The sequence below is a fragment of the Chiloscyllium punctatum genome, chromosome 45, assembly GCF_047496795.1.
Source record: "Chiloscyllium punctatum isolate Juve2018m chromosome 45, sChiPun1.3, whole genome shotgun sequence".
Taxonomy (NCBI): Eukaryota; Metazoa; Chordata; class Chondrichthyes; order Orectolobiformes; family Hemiscylliidae; genus Chiloscyllium; species Chiloscyllium punctatum.
The window spans coordinates 30,886,843-30,913,071 of record NC_092783.1 but is presented as its reverse complement, the minus strand read 5'-3'; the positions used below and the strand labels follow the sequence as shown (position 1 = coordinate 30,913,071).

Below are 26,229 nucleotides of genomic sequence, written 5' to 3'. Positions count from 1 at the left end.
TTCAGCAGCAATGTTTTCTCTTTTCCTCCTTCAGCAGAAAAAGAAAAGACAACTGCACTCCAACTCTAGGAGAAGGAGGATCTATTTTCCGTTGGCGTAAAATGAATGAACGGTGACGGCAGAGAATGAGGGTGATGATCAGCTCGTGGAGTGTGTGCGCGCGCGCGTTTGCCACAGCATTCCCTGGTAAGTCAGCAGTGTCTCCACCTCACGTCGTTATTCCCACCAAACTGGGAATGAAGGTGGGAGAATAAAAGCGAATGAGAAGCAGGAGCGCGTGTGGAACAGCGGCACGAAATTGCAGGTAGAACGAAGAGTGACACGACTGCTGGAACGAGATGCAGGATCGCCAAATCATAACAGGCTGCAACAGAACGTTGAGCTGTCTGACCAGCAACACAACTGTGGTAAGAAGATGCAAGTGCGCACTGTCGGCACAGCAAGCAGGCACCACTGGGATTCGAACCCAGGATCTCCTGTTTACTAGACAGACGCTTTAACCATCTTAGCCATGGCGCCACAGGGCGCGCGGCTGGGCGCTGAGTGCACAGGTACAGTTTATTCACCACTTGAAGACAAGGGCTCGTCAACGTGCTTTCCGTCTCGATCTTACTCAGTGAGAATTGCAAAGAAGAGAGAGTTCACGACTCAACATTCTCCACGCAAACGGCACGGAAAAACACAACCTGCTCTTGAATTCGATGTTTTCACCTCTTTAAACTGACAGGATAAAGAGGATGTGTCATCCTCTCTGGGCCCATTCAGGGCGTTATTACGCTCCAGAGGGAACCTCACACCAAGGGGAAAAGTGTCACTGAAATGAACTGACCAGGAGTGGTGTGTGAGTCAGTGTAAACAGTGAGCAGTAAAGGGTGACCCATTAGCACCAACTCTGAGCTTTGTACCACCAGCTCTACACTCACTTCCTGCCTCATGCCTCGCGGTCGGCATTGTCTTTCACTTTTATTACACTCCCTCGCTGCCGTTCTCAACCTATTTCCGACCGATAGCAGGTGTCCGTTTAGGACCTGCCCCTTTTTGAAACGGATTCCTGGGAGATCGGCGTCACTCGATGGGGTAGGCTTTTGCCCGAAACGTCGATTTCGCTGCTCCTTGGATGCCTGCCTGAACTGTTGTGCTCTTCCAGCGCCACTCATCCAGGGTAGGATTTACTGCCCATCCCTGATTACCCGACAGATCAGGGGGATGAGTTACTTTCCTGAACCCTTGAACTCCTCAGCACGGAGCTCCAGCCATGAGGCTGCTAGGGAAGGCGTTCCAGGACTTTGATCCAGCGCTAGCGAAGCTACAACGAGATCTTTACAACTCAGAAAGCTGAGATGATAGGAGGGGGATTCGCGGAGCTAGTTTACCGGTGTATCTGCTGCCTTTGCCCTTCTAGATGAATGCAAACAATCACTGGGCTGACTCTGGCAGGATCAGCGGGTGTATTCTGTGCGTAACTAGGAATTCGTTTTCAATCGGATAATTCACAATTAGAGAAATAAATCTTCATTACCAGACTGGGAGCTGTATCCAGGTCTGGACGATGCAAAGTCGGATTCCTAAACAGGGATCCCGCCCTGTGACGCTGACAGGAAACCTTGCCAACTGACTTGTACACACGCTGGTGACTGTCCTTCACTCCATATCCACCTTCAGCAGCAATGTTTTCTCTTTTCCTCCTTCAGCAGAAAAAGAAAAGACAACTGCACTCCAACTCTAGGAGAAGGAGGATCTATTTTCCGTTGGCGTAAAATGAATGAAAGGTGACGGCAGAGAATGAGGGTGATGATCAGCTCGTGGAGTGTGTGCGCGCGCGCGTTTGCCACAGCATTCCCTGGTAAGTCAGCAGTGTCTCCACCTCACGTCGTTATTCCCACCAAACTGGGAATGAAGGTGGGAGAATAAAAGCGAATGAGAAGCAGGAGCGCGTGTGGAACAGCGGCACGAAATTCCAGGTAGAACGAAGAGTGACACTACTGCTGGAACGAGATGCAGGATCGCCAAACCATAACAGGCTGCAACAGAAAGTTGAGCTGTCTGACCAGCAACACAACTCTGGTAAGAAGATGCAAGTGCGCACTTTCGGCACAGCAAGCAGGCACCACTGGGATTCGAACCCAGGATCTCCTGTTTACTAGACAGGCGCTTTAACCATCTAAGCCATGGCGCCACAACGCGCGCGGGTGGGCGGTGAGTGCACAGGTACAGTTCATTCACCACTTGAAGACAAGGGCTCGTCAACGTGCTTTCCGTCTCGATCTTACTCAGTGAGAATTGCAAAGAAGAGAGAGTTCACGACTCAACATTCTCCACGCAAACGGCACGGAAAAACACAACCTGCTCTTGAATTCGATGTTTTCACCTCTTTAAACTGACAGGATAAAGAGGATGTGTCATCCTCTCTGGGCCCATTAAGGGCGTTATTACGCTCCAGAGGGAACCTCACACCAAGGGGAAAAGTGTCACTGAAATGAACTGACCAGGAGTGGTGTGTGAGTCAGTGTAAACAGTGAGCAGTAAAGGGTGACCCATTAGCACCAACTCTGAGCTTTGTACCACCAGCTCTACACTCACTTCCTGCCTCATGCCTCGCGGTCGGCATTGTCTTTCACTTTTATTACACTCCCTCGCTGCCGTTCTCAACCTATTTCCGACCGATAGCAGGTGTCCGTTTAGGACCTGCCCCTTTTTGAAACGGATTCCTGGGAGATCGGCGTCACTCGATGGGGTAGGCTTTTGCCCGAAACGTCGATTTCGCTGCTCCTTGGATGCCTGCCTGAACTGTTGTGCTCTTCCAGCGCCACTCATCCAGGGTAGGATTTACTGCCCATCCCTGATTACCCGACAGATCAGGGGGATGAGTTACTTTCCTGAACCCTTGAACTCCTCAGCACGGAGCTCCAGCCATGAGGCTGCTAGGGAAGGGGTTCCAGGACTTTGATCCAGCGCTAGCGAAGCTACAACGAGATCTTTACAACTCAGAAAGCTGGGATGATAGGAGGGGGATTCGCGGAGCTAGTTTACCGGTGTATCTGCTGCCTTTGCCCTTCTAGATGAATGCAAACAATCACTGGGCTGACTCTGGCAGGATCAGCGGGTGTATTCTGTGCGTAACTAGGAATTCGTTTTCAATCGGATAATTCACAATTAGAGAAATAAATCTTCATTACCAGACTGGGAGCTGTATCCAGGTCTGGACGATGCAAAGTCGGATTCCTAAACAGGGATCCCGCCCTGTGACGCTGACAGGAAACCTTGCCAACTGACTTGTACACACGCTGGTGACTGTCCTTCACTCCATATCCACCTTCAGCAGCAATGTTTTCTCTTTTCCTCCTTCAGCAGAAAAAGAAAAGACAACTGCACTCCAACTCTAGGAGAAGGAGGATTTATTTTCCGTTGGCGTAAAATGAATGAACGGTGACGGCAGAGAATGAGGGTGATGATCAGCTCGTGGAGTGTGTGCGCGCGCGCGTTTGCCACAGCATTCCCTGGTAAGTCAGCAGTGTCTCCACCTCACGTCGTTATTCCCACCAAACTGGGAATGAAGGTGGGAGAATAAAAGCGAATGAGAAGCAGGAGCGCGTGTGGAACAGCGGCACGAAATTGCAGGTAGAACGAAGAGTGACACGACTGCTGGAACGAGATGCAGGATCGCCAAATCATAACAGGCTGCAACAGAACGTTGAGCTGTCTGACCAGCAACACAACTGTGGTAAGAAGATGCAAGTGCGCACTGTTGGCACAGCAAGCAGGCACCACTGGGATTCGAACCCAGGATCTCCTGTTTACTTGACAGGCGCTTTAACCATCTAAGCCATGGCGCCACAACGCGCGCGGTTGGGCGGTGAGTGCACAGGTACAGTTCATTCACCACTTGAAGACAAGGGCTCGTCAACGTGCTTTCCGTCTCGATCTTGCTCAGTGAGAATTGCAAAGAAGAGAGAGTTCACGACTCAACATTCTCCACGCAAACGGCACGGAAAAACACAACCTGCTCTTGAATTCGATGTTTTCACCTCTTTAAACTGACAGGATAAAGAGGATGTGTCATCCTCTCTGGGCCCATTAAGGGCGTTATTACGCTCCAGAGGGAACCTCACACCAAGGGGAAAAGTGTCACTGAAATGAACTGACCAGGAGTGGTGTGTGAGTCAGTGTAAACAGTGAGCAGTAAAGGGTGACCCATTAGCACCAACTCTGAGCTTTGTACCACCAGCTCTACACTCACTTCCTGCCTCATGCCTCGCGGTCGGCATTGTCTTTCACTTTTATTACACTCCCTCGCTGCCGTTCTCAACCTATTTCCGACCGATAGCAGGTGTCCGTTTAGGACCTGCCCCTTTTTGAAACGGATTCCTGGGAGATCGGCGTCACTCGATGGGGTAGGCTTTTGCCCGAAACGTCGATTTCGCTGCTCCTTGGATGCCTGCCTGAACTGTTGTGCTCTTCCAGCGCCACTCATCCAGGGTAGGATTTACTGCCCATCCCTGATTACCCGACAGATCAGGGGGATGAGTTACTTTCCTGAACCCTTGAACTCCTCAGCACGGAGCTCCAGCCATGAGGCTGCTAGGGAAGGGGTTCCAGGACTTTGATCCAGCGCTAGCGAAGCTACAACGAGATCTTTACAACTCAGAAAGCTGGGATGATAGGAGGGGGATTCGCGGAGCTAGTTTACCGGTGTATCTGCTGCCTTTGCCCTTCTAGATGAATGCAAACAATCACTGGGCTGACTCTGGCAGGATCAGCGGGTGTATTCTGTGCGTAACTAGGAATTCGTTTTCAATCGGATAATTCACAATTAGAGAAATAAATCTTCATTACCAGACTGGGAGCTGTATCCAGGTCTGGACGATGCAAAGTCGGATTCCTAAACAGGGATCCCGCCCTGTGACGCTGACAGGAAACCTTGCCAACTGACTTGTACACACGCTGGTGACTGTCCTTCACTCCATATCCACCTTCAGCAGCAATGTTTTCTCTTTTCCTCCTTCAGCAGAAAAAGAAAAGACAACTGCACTCCAACTCTAGGAGAAGGAGGATTTATTTTCCGTTGGCGTAAAATGAATGAACGGTGACGGCAGAGAATGAGGGTGATGATCAGCTCGTGGAGTGTGTGCGCGCGCGCGTTTGCCACAGCATTCCCTGGTAAGTCAGCAGTGTCTCCACCTCACGTCGTTATTCCCACCAAACTGGGAATGAAGGTGGGAGAATAAAAGCGAATGAGAAGCAGGAGCGCGTGTGGAACAGCGGCACGAAATTGCAGGTAGAACGAAGAGTGACACTACTGCTGGAACGAGATGCAGGATCGCCAAACCATAACAGGCTGCAACAGAAAGTTGAGCTGTCTGACCAGCAACACAACTCTGGTAAGAAGATGCAAGTGCGCACTTTCGGCACAGCAAGCAGGCACCACTGGGATTCGAACCCAGGATCTCCTGTTTACTAGACAGGCGCTTTAACCATCTAAGCCATGGCGCCACAACGCGCGCGGTTGGGCGGTGAGTGCACAGGTACAGTTCATTCACCACTTGAAGACAAGGGCTCGTCAACGTGCTTTCCGTCTCGATCTTGCTCAGTGAGAATTGCAAAGAAGAGAGAGTTCACGACTCAACATTCTCCACGCAAACGGCACGGAAAAACACAACCTGCTCTTGAATTCGATGTTTTCACCTCTTTAAACTGACAGGATAAAGAGGATGTGTCATCCTCTCTGGGCCCATTAAGGGCGTTATTACGCTCCAGAGGGAACCTCACACCAAGGGGAAAAGTGTCACTGAAATGAACTGACCAGGAGTGGTGTGTGAGTCAGTGTAAACAGTGAGCAGTAAAGGGTGACCCATTAGCACCAACTCTGAGCTTTGTACCACCAGCTCTACACTCACTTCCTGCCTCATGCCTCGCGGTCGGCATTGTCTTTCACTTTTATTACACTCCCTCGCTGCCGTTCTCAACCTATTTCCGACCGATAGCAGGTGTCCGTTTCGGACCTGCCCCTTTTTGAAACGGATTCCTGGGAGATCGGCGTCACTCGATGGGGTAGGCTTTTGCCCGAAACGTCGATTTCGCTGCTCCTTGGATGCCTGCCTGAACTGTTGTGCTCTTCCAGCGCCACTCATCCAGGGTAGGATTTACTGCCCATCCCTGATTACCCGACAGATCAGGGGGATGAGTTACTTTCCTGAACCCTTGAACTCCTCAGCACGGAGCTCCAGCCATGAGGCTGCTAGGGAAGGGGTTCCAGGACTTTGATCCAGCGCTAGCGAAGCTACAACGAGATCTTTACAACTCAGAAAGCTGGGATGATAGGAGGGGGATTCGCGGAGCTAGTTTACCGGTGTATCTGCTGCCTTTGCCCTTCTAGATGAATGCAAACAATCACTGGGCTGACTCTGGCAGGATCAGCGGGTGTATTCTGTGCGTAACTAGGAATTCGTTTTCAATCGGATAATTCACAATTAGAGAAATAAATCTTCATTACCAGACTGGGAGCTGTATCCAGGTCTGGACGATGCAAAGTCGGATTCCTAAACAGGGATCCCGCCCTGTGACGCTGACAGGAAACCTTGCCAACTGACTTGTACACACGCTGGTGACTGTCCTTCACTCCATATCCACCTTCAGCAGCAATGTTTTCTCTTTTCCTCCTTCAGCAGAAAAAGAAAAGACAACTGCACTCCAACTCTAGGAGAAGGAGGATTTATTTTCCGTTGGCGTAAAATGAATGAACGGTGACGGCAGAGAATGAGGGTGATGATCAGCTCGTGGAGTGTGTGCGCGCGCGCGTTTGCCACAGCATTCCCTGGTAAGTCAGCAGTGTCTCCACCTCACGTCGTTATTCCCACCAAACTGGGAATGAAGGTGGGAGAATAAAAGCGAATGAGAAGCAGGAGCGCGTGTGGAACAGCGGCACGAAATTCCAGGTAGAACGAAGAGTGACACTACTGCTGGAACGAGATGCAGGATCGCCAAATCATAACAGGCTGCAACAGAACGTTGAGCTGTCTGACCAGCAACACAACTGTGGTAAGAAGATGCAAGTGCGCACTGTTGGCACAGCAAGCAGGCACCACTGGGATTCGAACCCAGGATCTCCTGTTTACTTGACTGGCGCTTTAACCATCTAAGCCATTGCGCCACAACGCGCGCGGTTGGGCGCTGAGTGCACAGGTACAGTTCATTCACCACTTGTAGACAAGGGCTCATCAACGTGCTTTCCGTCTCGATCTTGCTCAGTGAGAATTGCAAAGAAGAGAGAGTTCACGACTCAACATTCTCCACGCAAACGGCACGGAAAAACACAACCTGCTCTTGAATTCGATGTTTTCACCTCTTTAAACTGACAGGATAAAGAGGATGTGTCATCCTCTCTGGGCCCATTAAGGGCGTTATTACGCTCCAGAGGGAACCTCACACCAAGGGGAAAAGTGTCACTGAAATGAACTGACCAGGAGTGGTGTGTGAGTCAGTGTAAACAGTGAGCAGTAAAGGGTGACCCATTAGCACCAACTCTGAGCTTTGTACCACCAGCTCTACACTCACTTCCTGCCTCATGCCTCGCGGTCGGCATTGTCTTTCACTTTTATTACACTCCCTCGCTGCCGTTCTCAACCTATTTCCGACCGATAGCAGGTGTCCGTTTAGGACCTGCCCCTTTTTGAAACGGATTCCTGGGAGATCGGCGTCACTCGATGGGGTAGGCTTTTGCCCGAAACGTCGATTTCGCTGCTCCTTGGATGCCTGCCTGAACTGTTGTGCTCTTCCAGCGCCACTCATCCAGGGTAGGATTTACTGCCCATCCCTGATTACCCGACAGATCAGGGGGATGAGTTACTTTCCTGAACCCTTGAACTCCTCAGCACGGAGCTCCAGCCATGAGGCTGCTAGGGAAGGGGTTCCAGGACTTTGATCCAGCGCTAGCGAAGCTACAACGAGATCTTTACAACTCAGAAAGCTGGGATGATAGGAGGGGGATTCGCGGAGCTAGTTTACCGGTGTATCTGCTGCCTTTGCCCTTCTAGATGAATGCAAACAATCACTGGGCTGACTCTGGCAGGATCAGCGGGTGTATTCTGTGCGTAACTAGGAATTCGTTTTCAATCGGATAATTCACAATTAGAGAAATAAATCTTCATTACCAGACTGGGAGCTGTATCCAGGTCTGGACGATGCAAAGTCGGATTCCTAAACAGGGATCCCGCCCTGTGACGCTGACAGGAAACCTTGCCAACTGACTTGTACACACGCTGGTGACTGTCCTTCACTCCATATCCACCTTCAGCAGCAATGTTTTCTCTTTTCCTCCTTCAGCAGAAAAAGAAAAGACAACTGCACTCCAACTCTAGGAGAAGGAGGATCTATTTTCCGTTGGCGTAAAATGAATGAACGGTGACGGCAGAGAATGTGGGTGATGATCAGCTCGTGGAGTGTGTGCGCGCGCGCGTTTGCCACAGCATTCCCTGGTAAGTCAGCAGTGTCTCCACCTCACGTCGTTATTCCCACCAAACTGGGAATGAAGGTGGGAGAATAAAAGCGAATGAGAAGCAGGAGCGCGTGTGGAACAGCGGCACGAAATTCCAGGTAGAACGAAGAGTGACACTACTGCTGGAACGAGATGCAGGATCGCCACACCATAACAGGCTGCAACAGAAAGTTGAGCTGTCTGACCAGCAACACAACTCTGGTAAGAAGATGCAAGTGCGCACTTTCGGCACAGCAAGCAGGCACCACTGGGATTCGAACCCAGGATCTCCTGTTTACTAGACAGGCGCTTTAACCATCTAAGCCATGGCGCCACAACGCGCGCGGTTGGGCGGTGAGTGCACAGGTACAGTTCATTCACCACTTGAAGACAAGGGCTCGTCAACGTGCTTTCCGTCTCGATCTTGCTCAGTGAGAATTGCAAAGAAGAGAGAGTTCACGACTCAACATTCTCCACGCAAACGGCACGGAAAAACACAACCTGCTCTTGAATTCGATGTTTTCACCTCTTTAAACTGACAGGATAAAGAGGATGTGTCATCCTCTCTGGGCCCATTAAGGGCGTTATTACGCTCCAGAGGGAACCTCACACCAAGGGGAAAAGTGTCACTGAAATGAACTGACCAGGAGTGGTGTGTGAGTCAGTGTAAACAGTGAGCAGTAAAGGGTGACCCATTAGCACCAACTCTGAGCTTTGTACCACCAGCTCTACATTCACTTCCTGCCTCATGCCTCGCGGTCGGCATTGTCTTTCACTTTTATTACACTCCCTCGCTGCCGTTCTCAACCTATTTCCGACCGATAGCAGGTGTCCGTTTCGGACCTGCCCCTTTTTGAAACGGATTCCTGGGAGATCGGCGTCACTCGATGGGGTAGGCTTTTGCCCGAAACGTCGATTTCGCTGCTCCTTGGATGCCTGCCTGAACTGTTGTGCTCTTCCAGCGCCACTCATCCAGGGTAGGATTTACTGCCCATCCCTGATTACCCGACAGATCAGGGGGATGAGTTACTTTCCTGAACCCTTGAACTCCTCAGCACGGAGCTCCAGCCATGAGGCTGCTAGGGAAGGGGTTCCAGGACTTTGATCCAGCGCTAGCGAAGCTACAACGAGATCTTTACAACTCAGAAAGCTGGGATGATAGGAGGGAGATTCGCGGAGCTAGTTTACCGGTGTATCTGCTGCCTTTGCCCTTCTAGATGAATGCAAACAATCACTGGGCTGACTCTGGCAGGATCAGCGGGTGTATTCTGTGCGTAACTAGGAATTCGTTTTCAATCGGATAATTCACAATTAGAGAAATAAATCTTCATTACCAGACTGGGAGCTGTATCCAGGTCTGGACGATGCAAAGTCGGATTCCTAAACAGGGATCCCGCCCTGTGACGCTGACAGGAAACCTTGCCAACTGACTTGTACACACGCTGGTGACTGTCCTTCACTCCATATCCACCTTCAGCAGCAATGTTTTCTCTTTTCCTCCTTCAGCAGAAAAAGAAAAGACAACTGCACTCCAACTCTAGGAGAAGGAGGATCTATTTTCCGTTGGCGCAAAATGAATGAACGGTGACGGCAGAGAATGTGGGTGATGATCAGCTCGTGGAGTGTGTGCGCGCGCGCGTTTGCCACAGCATTCCCTGGTAAGTCAGCAGTGTCTCCACCTCACGTCGTTATTCCCACCAAACTGGGAATGAAGGTGGGAGAATAAAAGCGAATGAGAAGCAGGAGCGCGTGTGGAACAGCGGCACGAAATTCCAGGTAGAACGAAGAGTGACACTACTGCTGGAACGAGATGCAGGATCGCCAAACCATAACAGGCTGCAACAGAAAGTTGAGCTGTCTGACCAGCAACACAACTCTGGTAAGAAGATGCAAGTGCGCACTTTCGGCACAGCAAGCAGGCACCACTGGGATTCGAACCCAGGATCTCCTGTTTACTAGACAGGCGCTTTAACCATCTAAGCCATGGCGCCACAACGCGCGCGGGTGGGCGGTGAGTGCACAGGTACAGTTCATTCACCACTTGAAGACAAGGGCTCGTCAACGTGCTTTCCGTCTCGATCTTACTCAGTGAGAATTGCAAAGAAGAGAGAGTTCACGACTCAACATTCTCCACGCAAACGGCACGGAAAAACACAACCTGCTCTTGAATTCGATGTTTTCACCTCTTTAAACTGACAGGATAAAGAGGATGTGTCATCCTCTCTGGGCCCATTAAGGGCGTTATTACGCTCCAGAGGGAACCTCACACCAAGGGGAAAAGTGTCACTGAAATGAACTGACCAGGAGTGGTGTGTGAGTCAGTGTAAACAGTGAGCAGTAAAGGGTGACCCATTAGCACCAACTCTGAGCTTTGTACCACCAGCTCTACACTCACTTCCTGCCTCATGCCTCGCGGTCGGCATTGTCTTTCACTTTTATTACACTCCCTCGCTGCCGTTCTCAACCTATTTCCGACCGATAGCAGGTGTCCGTTTAGGACCTGCCCCTTTTTGAAACGGATTCCTGGGAGATCGGCGTCACTCGATGGGGTAGGCTTTTGCCCGAAACGTCGATTTCGCTGCTCCTTGGATGCCTGCCTGAACTGTTGTGCTCTTCCAGCGCCACTCATCCAGGGTAGGATTTACTGCCCATCCCTGATTACCCGACAGATCAGGGGGATGAGTTACTTTCCTGAACCCTTGAACTCCTCAGCACGGAGCTCCAGCCATGAGGCTGCTAGGGAAGGGGTTCCAGGACTTTGATCCAGCGCTAGCGAAGCTACAACGAGATCTTTACAACTCAGAAAGCTGGGATGATAGGAGGGGGATTCGCGGAGCTAGTTTACCGGTGTATCTGCTGCCTTTGCCCTTCTAGATGAATGCAAACAATCACTGGGCTGACTCTGGCAGGATCAGCGGGTGTATTCTGTGCGTAACTAGGAATTCGTTTTCAATCGGATAATTCACAATTAGAGAAATAAATCTTCATTACCAGACTGGGAGCTGTATCCAGGTCTGGACGATGCAAAGTCGGATTCCTAAACAGGGATCCCGCCCTGTGACGCTGACAGGAAACCTTGCCAACTGACTTGTACACACGCTGGTGACTGTCCTTCACTCCATATCCACCTTCAGCAGCAATGTTTTCTCTTTTCCTCCTTCAGCAGAAAAAGAAAAGACAACTGCACTCCAACTCTAGGAGAAGGAGGATTTATTTTCCGTTGGCGTAAAATGAATGAACGGTGACGGCAGAGAATGAGGGTGATGATCAGCTCGTGGAGTGTGTGCGCGCGCGCGTTTGCCACAGCATTCCCTGGTAAGTCAGCAGTGTCTCCACCTCACGTCGTTATTCCCACCAAACTGGGAATGAAGGTGGGAGAATAAAAGCGAATGAGAAGCAGGAGCGCGTGTGGAACAGCGGCACGAAATTGCAGGTAGAACGAAGAGTGACACGACTGCTGGAACGAGATGCAGGATCGCCAAATCATAACAGGCTGCAACAGAACGTTGAGCTGTCTGACCAGCAACACAACTGTGGTAAGAAGATGCAAGTGCGCACTGTTGGCACAGCAAGCAGGCACCACTGGGATTCGAACCCAGGATCTCCTGTTTACTTGACAGGCGCTTTAACCATCTAAGCCATGGCGCCACAACGCGCGCGGTTGGGCGCTGAGTGCACAGGTACAGTTCATTCACCACTTGAAGACAAGGGCTCGTCAACGTGCTTTCCGTCTCGATCTTGCTCAGTGAGAATTGCAAAGAAGAGAGAGTTCACGACTCAACATTCTCCACGCAAACGGCACGGAAAAACACAACCTGCTCTTGAATTCGATGTTTTCACCTCTTTAAACTGACAGGATAAAGAGGATGTGTCATCCTCTCTGGGCCCATTAAGGGCGTTTTTACGCTCCAGAGGGAACCTCACACCAAGGGGAAAAGTGTCACTGAAATGAACTGACCAGGAGTGGTGTGTGAGTCAGTGTAAACAGTGAGCAGTAAAGGGTGACCCATTAGCACCAACTCTGAGCTTTGTACCACCAGCTCTACACTCACTTCCTGCCTCATGCCTCGCGGTCGGCATTGTCTTTCACTTTTATTACACTCCCTCGCTGCCGTTCTCAACCTATTTCCGACCGATAGCAGGTGTCCGTTTAGGACCTGCCCCTTTTTGAAACGGATTCCTGGGAGATCGGCGTCACTCGATGGGGTAGGCTTTTGCCCGAAACGTCGATTTCGCTGCTCCTTGGATGCCTGCCTGAACTGTTGTGCTCTTCCAGCGCCACTCATCCAGGGTAGGATTTACTGCCCATCCCTGATTACCCGACAGATCAGGGGGATGAGTTACTTTCCTGAACCCTTGAACTCCTCAGCACGGAGCTCCAGCCATGAGGCTGCTAGGGAAGGGGTTCCAGGACTTTGATCCAGCGCTAGCGAAGCTACAACGAGATCTTTACAACTCAGAAAGCTGGGATGATAGGAGGGGGATTCGCGGAGCTAGTTTACCGGTGTATCTGCTGCCTTTGCCCTTCTAGATGAATGCAAACAATCACTGGGCTGACTCTGGCAGGATCAGCGGGTGTATTCTGTGCGTAACTAGGAATTCGTTTTCAATCGGATAATTCACAATTAGAGAAATAAATCTTCATTACCAGACTGGGAGCTGTATCCAGGTCTGGACGATGCAAAGTCGGATTCCTAAACAGGGATCCCGCCCTGTGACGCTGACAGGAAACCTTGCCAACTGACTTGTACACACGCTGGTGACTGTCCTTCACTCCATATCCACCTTCAGCAGCAATGTTTTCTCTTTTCCTCCTTCAGCAGAAAAAGAAAAGACAACTGCACTCCAACTCTAGGAGAAGGAGGATTTATTTTCCGTTGGCGTAAAATGAATGAACGGTGACGGCAGAGAATGAGGGTGATGATCAGCTCGTGGAGTGTGTGCGCGCGCGCGTTTGCCACAGCATTCCCTGGTAAGTCAGCAGTGTCTCCACCTCACGTCGTTATTCCCACCAAACTGGGAATGAAGGTGGGAGAATAAAAGCGAATGAGAAGCAGGAGCGCGTGTGGAACAGCGGCACGAAATTCCAGGTAGAACGAAGAGTGACACTACTGCTGGAACGAGATGCAGGATCGCCAAACCATAACAGGCTGCAACAGAAAGTTGAGCTGTCTGACCAGCAACACAACTCTGGTAAGAAGATGCAAGTGCGCACTTTCGGCACAGCAAGCAGGCACCACTGGGATTCGAACCCAGGATCTCCTGTTTACTAGACAGGCGCTTTAACCATCTAAGCCATGGCGCCACAACGCGCGCGGTTGGGCGGTGAGTGCACAGGTACAGTTCATTCACCACTTGAAGACAAGGGCTCGTCAACGTGCTTTCCGTCTCGATCTTGCTCAGTGAGAATTGCAAAGAAGAGAGAGTTCACGACTCAACATTCTCCACGCAAACGGCACGGAAAAACACAACCTGCTCTTGAATTCGATGTTTTCACCTCTTTAAACTGACAGGATAAAGAGGATGTGTCATCCTCTCTGGGCCCATTAAGGGCGTTATTACGCTCCAGAGGGAACCTCACACCAAGGGGAAAAGTGTCACTGAAATGAACTGACCAGGAGTGGTGTGTGAGTCAGTGTAAACAGTGAGCAGTAAAGGGTGACCCATTAGCACCAACTCTGAGCTTTGTACCACCAGCTCTACACTCACTTCCTGCCTCATGCCTCGCGGTCGGCATTGTCTTTCACTTTTATTACACTCCCTCGCTGCCGTTCTCAACCTATTTCCGACCGATAGCAGGTGTCCGTTTCGGACCTGCCCCTTTTTGAAACGGATTCCTGGGAGATCGGCGTCACTCGATGGGGTAGGCTTTTGCCCGAAACGTCGATTTCGCTGCTCCTTGGATGCCTGCCTGAACTGTTGTGCTCTTCCAGCGCCACTCATCCAGGGTAGGATTTACTGCCCATCCCTGATTACCCGACAGATCAGGGGGATGAGTTACTTTCCTGAACCCTTGAACTCCTCAGCACGGAGCTCCAGCCATGAGGCTGCTAGGGAAGGGGTTCCAGGACTTTGATCCAGCGCTAGCGAAGCTACAACGAGATCTTTACAACTCAGAAAGCTGGGATGATAGGAGGGGGATTCGCGGAGCTAGTTTACCGGTGTATCTGCTGCCTTTGCCCTTCTAGATGAATGCAAACAATCACTGGGCTGACTCTGGCAGGATCAGCGGGTGTATTCTGTGCGTAACTAGGAATTCGTTTTCAATCGGATAATTCACAATTAGAGAAATAAATCTTCATTACCAGACTGGGAGCTGTATCCAGGTCTGGACGATGCAAAGTCGGATTCCTAAACAGGGATCCCGCCCTGTGACGCTGACAGGAAACCTTGCCAACTGACTTGTACACACGCTGGTGACTGTCCTTCACTCCATATCCACCTTCAGCAGCAATGTTTTCTCTTTTCCTCCTTCAGCAGAAAAAGAAAAGACAACTGCACTCCAACTCTAGGAGAAGGAGGATTTATTTTCCGTTGGCGTAAAATGAATGAACGGTGACGGCAGAGAATGAGGGTGATGATCAGCTCGTGGAGTGTGTGCGCGCGCGCGTTTGCCACAGCATTCCCTGGTAAGTCAGCAGTGTCTCCACCTCACGTCGTTATTCCCACCAAACTGGGAATGAAGGTGGGAGAATAAAAGCGAATGAGAAGCAGGAGCGCGTGTGGAACAGCGGCACGAAATTCCAGGTAGAACGAAGAGTGACACTACTGCTGGAACGAGATGCAGGATCGCCAAATCATAACAGGCTGCAACAGAACGTTGAGCTGTCTGACCAGCAACACAACTGTGGTAAGAAGATGCAAGTGCGCACTGTTGGCACAGCAAGCAGGCACCACTGGGATTCGAACCCAGGATCTCCTGTTTACTTGACCGGCGCTTTAACCATCTAAGCCATTGCGCCACAACGCGCGCGGTTGGGCGCTGAGTGCACAGGTACAGTTCATTCACCACTTGTAGACAAGGGCTCATCAACGTGCTTTCCGTCTCGATCTTGCTCAGTGAGAATTGCAAAGAAGAGAGAGTTCACGACTCAACATTCTCCACGCAAACGGCACGGAAAAACACAACCTGCTCTTGAATTCGATGTTTTCACCTCTTTAAACTGACAGGATAAAGAGGATGTGTCATCCTCTCTGGGCCCATTAAGGGCGTTATTACGCTCCAGAGGGAACCTCACACCAAGGGGAAAAGTGTCACTGAAATGAACTGACCAGGAGTGGTGTGTGAGTCAGTGTAAACAGTGAGCAGTAAAGGGTGACCCATTAGCACCAACTCTGAGCTTTGTACCACCAGCTCTACACTCACTTCCTGCCTCATGCCTCGCGGTCGGCATTGTCTTTCACTTTTATTACACTCCCTCGCTGCCGTTCTCAACCTATTTCCGACCGATAGCAGGTGTCCGTTTAGGACCTGCCCCTTTTTGAAACGGATTCCTGGGAGATCGGCGTCACTCGATGGGGTAGGCTTTTGCCCGAAACGTCGATTTCGCTGCTCCTTGGATGCCTGCCTGAACTGTTGTGCTCTTCCAGCGCCACTCATCCAGGGTAGGATTTACTGCCCATCCCTGATTACCCGACAGATCAGGGGGATGAGTTACTTTCCTGAACCCTTGAACTCCTCAGCACGGAGCTCCAGCCATGAGGCTGCTAGGGAAGGGGTTCCAGGACTTTGATCCAGCGCTAGCGAAGCTACAACGAGATCTTTACAACTCAGAAAGCTGGGATGATAGGAGGGGGATTCGCGGAGCTAGTTTACCGGTGTATCTGCTGCCTTTGCCCTTCTAGATGAATGCAAACAATCACTGGGCTGACTCTGGCAGGATCAGCGGGTGTATTCTGTGCGTAACTAGGAATTCGTTTTCAATCGGATAATTCACAATTAGAGAAATAAATCTTCATTACCAGACTGGGAGCTGTATCCAGGTCTGGACGATGCAAAGTCGGATTCCTAAACAGGGATCCCGCCCTGTGACGCTGACAGGAAACCTTGCCAACTGACTTGTACACACGCTGGTGACTGTCCTTCACTCCATATCCACCTTCAGCAGCAATGTTTTCTCTTTTCCTCCTTCAGCAGAAAAAGAAAAGACAACTGCACTCCAACTCTAGGAGAAGGAGGATCTATTTTCCGTTGGCGTAAAATGAATGAACGGTGACGGCAGAGAATGTGGGTGATGATCAGCTCGTGGAGTGTGTGCGCGCGCGCGTTTGCCACAGCATTCCCTGGTAAGTCAGCAGTGTCTCCACCTCACGTCGTTATTCCCACCAAACTGGGAATGAAGGTGGGAGAATAAAAGCGAATGAGAAGCAGGAGCGCGTGTGGAACAGCGGCACGAAATTCCAGGTAGAACGAAGAGTGACACTACTGCTGGAACGAGATGCAGGATCGCCACACCATAACAGGCTGCAACAGAAAGTTGAGCTGTCTGACCAGCAACACAACTCTGGTAAGAAGATGCAAGTGCGCACTTTCGGCACAGCAAGCAGGCACCACTGGGATTCGAACCCAGGATCTCCTGTTTACTAGACAGGCGCTTTAACCATCTAAGCCATGGCGCCACAACGCGCGCGGTTGGGCGGTGAGTGCACAGGTACAGTTCATTCACCACTTGAAGACAAGGGCTCGTCAACGTGCTTTCCGTCTCGATCTTGCTCAGTGAGAATTGCAAAGAAGAGAGAGTTCACGACTCAACATTCTCCACGCAAACGGCACGGAAAAACACAACCTGCTCTTGAATTCGATGTTTTCACCTCTTTAAACTGACAGGATAAAGAGGATGTGTCATCCTCTCTGGGCCCATTAAGGGCGTTATTACGCTCCAGAGGGAACCTCACACCAAGGGGAAAAGTGTCACTGAAATGAACTGACCAGGAGTGGTGTGTGAGTCAGTGTAAACAGTGAGCAGTAAAGGGTGACCCATTAGCACCAACTCTGAGCTTTGTACCACCAGCTCTACACTCACTTCCTGCCTCATGCCTCGCGGTCGGCATTGTCTTTCACTTTTATTACACTCCCTCGCTGCCGTTCTCAACCTATTTCCGACCGATAGCAGGTGTCCGTTTCGGACCTGCCCCTTTTTGAAACGGATTCCTGGGAGATCGGCGTCACTCGATGGGGTAGGCTTTTGCCCGAAACGTCGATTTCGCTGCTCCTTGGATGCCTGCCTGAACTGTTGTGCTCTTCCAGCGCCACTCATCCAGGGTAGGATTTACTGCCCATCCCTGATTACCCGACAGATCAGGGGGATGAGTTACTTTCCTGAACCCTTGAACTCCTCAGCACGGAGCTCCAGCCATGAGGCTGCTAGGGAAGGGGTTCCAGGACTTTGATCCAGCGCTAGCGAAGCTACAACGAGATCTTTACAACTCAGAAAGCTGGGATGATAGGAGGGGGATTCGCGGAGCTAGTTTACCGGTGTATCTGCTGCCTTTGCCCTTCTAGATGAATGCAAACAATCACTGGGCTGACTCTGGCAGGATCAGCGGGTGTATTCTGTGCGTAACTAGGAATTCGTTTTCAATCGGATAATTCACAATTAGAGAAATAAATCTTCATTACCAGACTGGGAGCTGTATCCAGGTCTGGACGATGCAAAGTCGGATTCCTAAACAGGGATCCCGCCCTGTGACGCTGACAGGAAACCTTGCCAACTGACTTGTACACACGCTGGTGACTGTCCTTCACTCCATATCCACCTTCAGCAGCAATGTTTTCTCTTTTCCTCCTTCAGCAGAAAAAGAAAAGACAACTGCACTCCAACTCTAGGAGAAGGAGGATCTATTTTCCGTTGGCGTAAAATGAATGAACGGTGACGGCAGAGAATGAGGGTGATGATCAGCTCGTGGAGTGTGTGCGCGCGCGCGTTTGCCACAGCATTCCCTGGTAAGTCAGCAGTGTCTCCACCTCACGTCGTTATTCCCACCAAACTGGGAATGAAGGTGGGAGAATAAAAGCGAATGAGAAGCAGGAGCGCGTGTGGAACAGCGGCACGAAATTGCAGGTAGAACGAAGAGTGACACGACTGCTGGAACGAGATGCAGGATCGCCAAATCATAACAGGCTGCAACAGAACGTTGAGCTGTCTGACCAGCAACACAAGTCTGGTAAGAAGATGCAAGTGCGCACTGTTGGCACAGCAAGCAGGCACCACTGGGATTCGAACCCAGGATCTCCTGTTTACTAGACAGACGCCTTAACCATCTAAGCCATGGCGCCACAGCGCGCGCGGCTGGGCGCTGAGTGCACAGGTACAGTTTATTCACCACTTGAAGACAAGGGCTCGTCAACGTGCTTTCCGTCTCGATCTTACTCAGTGAGAATTGCAAAGAAGAGAGAGTTCACGACTCAACATTCTCCACGCAAACGGCACGGAAAAACACAACCTGCTCTTGAATTCGATGTTTTCACCTCTTTAAACTGACAGGATAAAGAGGATGTGTCATCCTCTCTGGGCCCATTAAGGGCGTTATTACGCTCCAGAGGGAACCTCACACCAAGGGGAAAAGTGTCACTGAAATGAACTGACCAGGAGTGGTGTGTGAGTCAGTGTAAACAGTGAGCAGTAAAGGGTGACCCATTAGCACCAACTCTGAGCTTTGTACCACCAGCTCTACACTCACTTCCTGCCTCATGCCTCGCGGTCGGCATTGTCTTTCACTTTTATTACACTCCCTCGCTGCCGTTCTCAACCTATTTCCGACCGATAGCAGGTGTCCGTTTAGGACCTGCCCCTTTTTGAAACGGATTCCTGGGAGATCGGCGTCACTCGATGGGGTAGGCTTTTGCCCGAAACGTCGATTTCGCTGCTCCTTGGATGCCTGCCTGAACTGTTGTGCTCTTCCAGCGCCACTCATCCAGGGTAGGATTTACTGCCCATCCCTGATTACCCGACAGATCAGGGGGATGAGTTACTTTCCTGAACCCTTGAACTCCTCAGCACGGAGCTCCAGCCATGAGGCTGCTAGGGAAGGGGTTCCAGGACTTTGATCCAACGCTAGCGAAGCTACAACGAGATCTTTACAACTCAGAAAGCTGGGATGATAGGAGGGGGATTCGCGGAGCTAGTTTACCGGTGTATCTGCTGCCTTTGCCCTTCTAGATGAATGCAAACAATCACTGGGCTGACTCTGGCAGGATCAGCGGGTGTATTCTGTGCGTAACTAGGAATTCGTTTTCAATCGGATAATTCACAATTAGAGAAATAAATCTTCATTACCAGACTGGGAGCTGTATCCAGGTCTGGACGATGCAAAGTCGGATTCCTAAACAGGGATCCCGCCCTGTGACGCTGACAGGAAACCTTGCCAACTGACTTGTACACACGCTGGTGACTGTCCTTCACTCCATATCCACCTTCAGCAGCAATGTTTTCTCTTTTCCTCCTTCAGCAGAAAAAGAAAAGACAACTGCACTCCAACTCTAGGAGAAGGAGGATTTATTTTCCGTTGGCGTAAAATGAATGAACGGTGACGGCAGAGAATGAGGGTGATGATCAGCTCGTGGAGTGTGTGCGCGCGCGCGTTTGCCACAGCATTCCCTGGTAAGTCAGCAGTGTCTCCACCTCACGTCGTTATTCCCACCAAACTGGGAATGAAGGTGGGAGAATAAAAGCGAATGAGAAGCAGGAGCGCGTGTGGAACAGCGGCACGAAATTGCAGGTAGAACGAAGAGTGACACTACTGCTGGAACGAGATGCAGGATCGCCAAATCATAACAGGCTGCAACAGAACGTTGAGCTGTCTGACCAGCAACACAACTGTGGTAAGAAGATGCAAGTGCGCACTGTTGGCACAGCAAGCAGGCACCACTGGGATTCGAACCCAGGATCTCCTGTTTACTAGACAGACGCTTTAACCATCTAAGCCATGGCGCCACAGCGCGCGCGGCTGGGCGCTGAGTGCACAGGTACAGTTTATTCACCACTTGAAGACAAGGGCTCGTCAACGTGCTTTCCGTCTCGATCTTACTCAGTGAGAATTGCAAAGAAGAGAGAGTTCACGACTCAACATTCTCCACGCAAACGGCACGGAAAAACACAACCTGCTCTTGAATTCGATGTTTTCACCTCTTTAAACTGACAGGATAAAGAGGATGTGTCATCCTCTCTGGGCCCATTAAGGGCGTTATTACGCTCCAGAGGGAACCTCACACCAAGGGGAAAAGTGTCACTGAAATGAACTGACCAGGAGTGGTGTGTGAGTCAGTGTAAACAGTGAGCAGTAAAGGGTGACCCATTAGCACCAACTCTGAGCTTTGTACCACCAGCTCTACACTCACTTCCTGCCTCATGCCTCGCGGTCGGCATTGTCTTTCACTTTTATTACACTCCCTCGCTGCCGTTCTCAACCTATTTCCGACCGATAGCAGGTGTCCGTTTAGGACCTGCCCCTTTTTGAAACGGATTCCTGGGAGATCGGCGTCACTCGATGGGGTAGGCTTTTGCCCGAAACGTCGATTTCGCTGCTCCTTGGATGCCTGCCTGAACTGTTGTGCTCTTCCAGCGCCACTCATCCAGGGTAGGATTTACTGCCCATCCCTGATTACCCGACAGATCAGGGGGATGAGTTACTTTCCTGAACCCTTGAACTCCTCAGCACGGAGCTCCAGCCATGAGGCTGCTAGGGAAGGGGTTCCAGGACTTTGATCCAGCGCTAGCGAAGCTACAACGAGATCTTTACAACTCAGAAAGCTGGGATGATAGGAGGGGGATTCGCGGAGCTAGTTTACCGGTGTATCTGCTGCCTTTGCCCTTCTAGATGAATGCAAACAATCACTGGGCTGACTCTGGCAGGATCAGCGGGTGTATTCTGTGCGTAACTAGGAATTCGTTTTCAATCGGATAATTCACAATTAGAGAAATAAATCTTCATTACCAGACTGGGAGCTGTATCCAGGTCTGGACGATGCAAAGTCGGATTTCTAAACAGGGATCCCGCCCTGTGACGCTGACAGGAAACCTTGCCAACTGACTTGTACACACGCTGGTGACTGTCCTTCACTCCATATCCACCTTCAGCAGCAATGTTTTCTCTTTTCCTCCTTCAGCAGAAAAAGAAAAGACAACTGCACTCCAACTCTAGGAGAAGGAGGATTTATTTTCCGTTGGCGTAAAATGAATGAACGGTGACGGCAGAGAATGAGGGTGATGATCAGCTCGTGGAGTGTGTGCGCGCGCGCGTTTGCCACAGCATTCCCTGGTAAGTCAGCAGTGTCTCCACCTCACGTCGTTATTCCCACCAAACTGGGAATGAAGGTGGGAGAATAAAAGCGAATGAGAAGCAGGAGCGCGTGTGGAACAGCGGCACGAAATTGCAGGTAGAACGAAGAGTGACACGACTGCTGGAACGAGATGCAGGATCGCCAAATCATAACAGGCTGCAACAGAACGTTGAGCTGTCTGACCAGCAACACAACTGTGGTAAGAAGATGCAAGTGCGCACTGTTGGCACAGCAAGCAGGCACCACTGGGATTCGAACCCAGGATCTCCTGTTTACTTGACAGGCGCTTTAACCATCTAAGCCATGGCGCCACAACGCGCGCGGTTGGGCGCTGAGTGCACAGGTACAGTTCATTCACCACTTGAAGACAAGGGCTCGTCAACGTGCTTTCCGTCTCGATCTTGCTCAGTGAGAATTGCAAAGAAGAGAGAGTTCACGACTCAACATTCTCCACGCAAACGGCACGGAAAAACACAACCTGCTCTTGAATTCGATGTTTTCACCTCTTTAAACTGACAGGATAAAGAGGATGTGTCATCCTCTCTGGGCCCATTAAGGGCGTTATTACGCTCCAGAGGGAACCTCACACCAAGGGGAAAAGTGTCACTGAAATGAACTGACCAGGAGTGGTGTGTGAGTCAGTGTAAACAGTGAGCAGTAAAGGGTGACCCATTAGCACCAACTCTGAGCTTTGTACCACCAGCTCTACACTCACTTCCTGCCTCATGCCTCGCGGTCGGCATTGTCTTTCACTTTTATTACACTCCCTCGCTGCCGTTCTCAACCTATTTCCGACCGATAGCAGGTGTCCGTTTAGGACCTGCCCCTTTTTGAAACGGATTCCTGGGAGATCGGCGTCACTCGATGGGGTAGGCTTTTGCCCGAAACGTCGATTTCGCTGCTCCTTGGATGCCTGCCTGAACTGTTGTGCTCTTCCAGCGCCACTCATCCAGGGTAGGATTTACTGCCCATCCCTGATTACCCGACAGATCAGGGGGATGAGTTACTTTCCTGAACCCTTGAACTCCTCAGCACGGAGCTCCAGCCATGAGGCTGCTAGGGAAGGGGTTCCAGGACTTTGATCCAGCGCTAGCGAAGCTACAACGAGATCTTTACAACTCAGAAAGCTGGGATGATAGGAGGGTGATTCGCGGAGCTAGTTTACCGGTGTATCTGCTGCCTTTGCCCTTCTAGATGAATGCAAACAATCACTGGGCTGACTCTGGCAGGATCAGCGGGTGTATTCTGTGCGTAACTAGGAATTCGTTTTCAATCGGATAATTCACAATTAGAGAAATAAATCTTCATTACCAGACTGGGAGCTGTATCCAGGTCTGGACGATGCAAAGTCGGATTCCTAAACAGGGATCCCGCCCTGTGACGCTGACAGGAAACCTTGCCAACTGACTTGTACACACGCTGGTGACTGTCCTTCACTCCATATCCACCTTCAGCAGCAATGTTTTCTCTTTTCCTCCTTCAGCAGAAAAAGAAAAGACAACTGCACTCCAACTCTAGGAGAAGGAGGATCTATTTTCCGTTGGCGTAAAATGAATGAACGGTGACGGCAGAGAATGAGGGTGATGATCAGCTCGTGGAGTGTGTGCGCGCGCGCGTTTGCCACAGCATTCCCTGGTAAGTCAGCAGTGTCTCCACCTCACGTCGTTATTCCCACCAAACTGGGAATGAAGGTGGGAGAATAAAAGCGAATGAGAAGCAGGAGCGCGTGTGGAACAGCGGCACGAAATTGCAGGTAGAACGAAGAGTGACACGACTGCTGGAACGAGATGCAGGATCGCCAAATCATAACAGGCTGCAACAGAACGTTGAGCTGTCTGACCAGCAACACAACTGTGGGAAGAAGATGCAAGTGCGCACTGTCGGCACAGCAAGCAGGCACCACTGGGATTCGAACCCAGGATCTCCTGTTTACTAGACAGACGCTTTAACCATCTAAGCCATGGCGCCACAGCGCGCGCGGCTGGGCGCTGAGTGCACAGGTACAGTTTATTCACCACTTGAAGACAAGGGCTCGTCAACGTGCTTTCCGTCTCGATCTTACTCAGTGAGAATTGCAAAGAAGAGAGAGTTCACGACTCAACATTCTCCACGCAAACGGCACGGAAAAACACAACCTGCTCTTGAATTCGATGTTTTCACCTCTTTAAACTGACAGGATAAAGAGGATGTGTCATCCTCTCTGGGCCCATTAAGGGCGTTATTACGCTCCAGAGGGAACCTCACACCAAGGGGAAAAGTGTCACTGAAATGAACTGACCAGGAGTGGTGTGTGAGTCAGTGTAAACAGTGAGCAGTAAAGGGTGACCCATTAGCACCAACTCTGAGCTTTGTACCACCAGCTCTACACTCACTTCCTGCCTCATGCCTCGCGGTCGGCATTGTCTTTCACTTTTATTACACTCCCTCGCTGCCGTTCTCAACCTATTTCCGACCGATAGCAGGTGTCCGTTTAGGACCTGCCCCTTTTTGAAACGGATTCCTGGGAGATCGGCGTCACTCGATGGGGTAGGCTTTTGCCCGAAACGTCGATTTCGCTGCTCCTTGGATGCCTGCCTGAACTGTTGTGCTCTTCCAGCGCCACTCATCCAGGGTAGGATTTACTGCCCATCCCTGATTACCCGACAGATCAGGGGGATGAGTTACTTTCCTGAACCCTTGAACTCCTCAGCACGGAGCTCCAGCCATGAGGCTGCTAGGGAAGGGGTTCCAGGACTTTGATCCAGCGCTAGCGAAGCTACAACGAGATCTTTACAACTCAGAAAGCTGGGATGATAGGAGGGGGATTCGCGGAGCTAGTTTACCGGTGTATCTGCTGCCTTTGCCCTTCTAGATGAATGCAAACAATCACTGGGCTGACTCTGGCAGGATCAGCGGGTGTATTCTGTGCGTAACTAGGAATTCGTTTTCAATCGGATAATTCACAATTAGAGAAATAAATCTTCATTACCAGACTGGGAGCTGTATCCAGGTCTGGACGATGCAAAGTCGGATTCCTAAACAGGGATCCCGCCCTGTGACGCTGACAGGAAACCTTGCCAACTGACTTGTACACACGCTGGTGACTGTCCTTCACTCCATATCCACCTTCAGCAGCAATGTTTTCTCTTTTCCTCCTTCAGCAGAAAAAGAAAAGACAACTGCACTCCAACTCTAGGAGAAGGAGGATTTATTTTCCGTTGGCGTAAAATGAATGAACGGTGACGGCAGAGAATGAGGGTGATGATCAGCTCGTGGAGTGTGTGCGCGCGCGCGTTTGCCACAGCATTCCCTGGTAAGTCAGCAGTGTCTCCACCTCACGTCGTTATTCCCACCAAACTGGGAATGAAGGTGGGAGAATAAAAGCGAATGAGAAGCAGGAGCGCGTGTGGAACAGCGGCACGAAATTGCAGGTAGAACGAAGAGTGACACTACTGCTGGAACGAGATGCAGGATCGCCAAATCATAACAGGCTGCAACAGAACGTTGAGCTGTCTGACCAGCAACACAACTGTGGTAAGAAGATGCAAGTGCGCACTGTTGGCACAGCAAGCAGGCACCACTGGGATTCGAACCCAGGATCTCCTGTTTACTTGACAGGCGCTTTAACCATCTAAGCCATGGCGCCACAGCGCGCGCGGCTGGGCGCTGAGTGCACAGGTACAGTTCATTCACCACTTGAAGACAAGGGCTCGTCAACGTGCTTTCCGTCTCGATCTTGCTCAGTGAGAATTGCAAAGAAGAGAGAGTTCACGACTCAACATTCTCCACGCAAACGGCACGGAAAAACACAACCTGCTCTTGAATTCGATGTTTTCACCTCTTTAAACTGACAGGATAAAGAGGATGTGTCATCCTCTCTGGGCCCATTAAGGGCGTTATTACACTCCAGAGGGAACCTCACACCAAGGGGAAAAGTGTCACTGAAATGAACTGACCAGGAGTGGTGTGTGAGTCAGTGTAAACAGTGAGCAGTAAAGGGTGACCCATTAGCACCAACTCTGAGCTTTGTACCACCAGCTCTACACTCACTTCCTGCCTCATGCCTCGCGGTCGGCATTGTCTTTCACTTTTATTACACTCCCTCGCTGCCGTTCTCAACCTATTTCCGACCGATAGCAGGTGTCCGTTTAGGACCTGCCCCTTTTTGAAACGGATTCCTGGGAGATCGGCGTCACTCGATGGGGTAGGCTTTTGCCCGAAACGTCGATTTCGCTGCTCCTTGGATGCCTGCCTGAACTGTTGTGCTCTTCCAGCGCCACTCATCCAGGGTAGGATTTACTGCCCATCCCTGATTACCCGATAGATCAGGGGGATGAGTTACTTTCCTGAACCCTTGAACTCCTCAGCACGGAGCTCCAGCCATGAGGCTGCTAGGGAAGGGGTTCCAGGACTTTGATCCAGCGCTAGCGAAGCTACAACGAGATCTTTACAACTCAGAAAGCTGGGATGATAGGAGGGGGATTCGCGGAGCTAGTTTACC

The 26,229-nt window shown here is 50.8% G+C and overlaps 14 non-coding genes across 14 annotated transcripts; all 14 read right to left on the bottom strand.

Moving 5' to 3' along the window:
- Window positions 1-445: 445 nt before the first annotated feature.
- Window positions 446-519, bottom strand: trnat-agu (transfer RNA threonine (anticodon AGU)). Its single transcript has one exon. It is a non-coding gene; the product is annotated as a tRNA-Thr (tRNA).
- Window positions 520-2,102: 1,583 nt separating this feature from the next.
- On the bottom strand, window positions 2,103-2,176 carry trnat-agu (transfer RNA threonine (anticodon AGU)). Its single transcript has one exon. It is a non-coding gene; the product is annotated as a tRNA-Thr (tRNA).
- Window positions 2,177-3,759: 1,583 nt separating this feature from the next.
- Window positions 3,760-3,833, bottom strand: trnat-agu (transfer RNA threonine (anticodon AGU)). Its single transcript has one exon. It is a non-coding gene; the product is annotated as a tRNA-Thr (tRNA).
- A 1,583-nt stretch (window positions 3,834-5,416) lies between these two features.
- Window positions 5,417-5,490, bottom strand: trnat-agu (transfer RNA threonine (anticodon AGU)). Its single transcript has one exon. It is a non-coding gene; the product is annotated as a tRNA-Thr (tRNA).
- Window positions 5,491-8,730: 3,240 nt separating this feature from the next.
- Window positions 8,731-8,804, bottom strand: trnat-agu (transfer RNA threonine (anticodon AGU)). The gene has a single exon. It is a non-coding gene; the product is annotated as a tRNA-Thr (tRNA).
- A 1,583-nt stretch (window positions 8,805-10,387) lies between these two features.
- Window positions 10,388-10,461, bottom strand: trnat-agu (transfer RNA threonine (anticodon AGU)). The gene has a single exon. It is a non-coding gene; the product is annotated as a tRNA-Thr (tRNA).
- A 1,583-nt stretch (window positions 10,462-12,044) lies between these two features.
- Window positions 12,045-12,118, bottom strand: trnat-agu (transfer RNA threonine (anticodon AGU)). Its single transcript has one exon. It is a non-coding gene; the product is annotated as a tRNA-Thr (tRNA).
- A 1,583-nt stretch (window positions 12,119-13,701) lies between these two features.
- Window positions 13,702-13,775, bottom strand: trnat-agu (transfer RNA threonine (anticodon AGU)). Its single transcript has one exon. It is a non-coding gene; the product is annotated as a tRNA-Thr (tRNA).
- Window positions 13,776-17,015: 3,240 nt separating this feature from the next.
- On the bottom strand, window positions 17,016-17,089 carry trnat-agu (transfer RNA threonine (anticodon AGU)). The gene has a single exon. It is a non-coding gene; the product is annotated as a tRNA-Thr (tRNA).
- Window positions 17,090-18,672: 1,583 nt separating this feature from the next.
- Window positions 18,673-18,746, bottom strand: trnat-agu (transfer RNA threonine (anticodon AGU)). The gene has a single exon. It is a non-coding gene; the product is annotated as a tRNA-Thr (tRNA).
- Window positions 18,747-20,329: 1,583 nt separating this feature from the next.
- trnat-agu (transfer RNA threonine (anticodon AGU)) lies at window positions 20,330-20,403 on the bottom strand. Its single transcript has one exon. It is a non-coding gene; the product is annotated as a tRNA-Thr (tRNA).
- A 1,583-nt stretch (window positions 20,404-21,986) lies between these two features.
- On the bottom strand, window positions 21,987-22,060 carry trnat-agu (transfer RNA threonine (anticodon AGU)). The gene has a single exon. It is a non-coding gene; the product is annotated as a tRNA-Thr (tRNA).
- Window positions 22,061-23,643: 1,583 nt separating this feature from the next.
- Window positions 23,644-23,717, bottom strand: trnat-agu (transfer RNA threonine (anticodon AGU)). The gene has a single exon. It is a non-coding gene; the product is annotated as a tRNA-Thr (tRNA).
- A 1,583-nt stretch (window positions 23,718-25,300) lies between these two features.
- trnat-agu (transfer RNA threonine (anticodon AGU)) lies at window positions 25,301-25,374 on the bottom strand. The gene has a single exon. It is a non-coding gene; the product is annotated as a tRNA-Thr (tRNA).
- Between the last annotated feature and the right edge of the window lie 855 nt (window positions 25,375-26,229).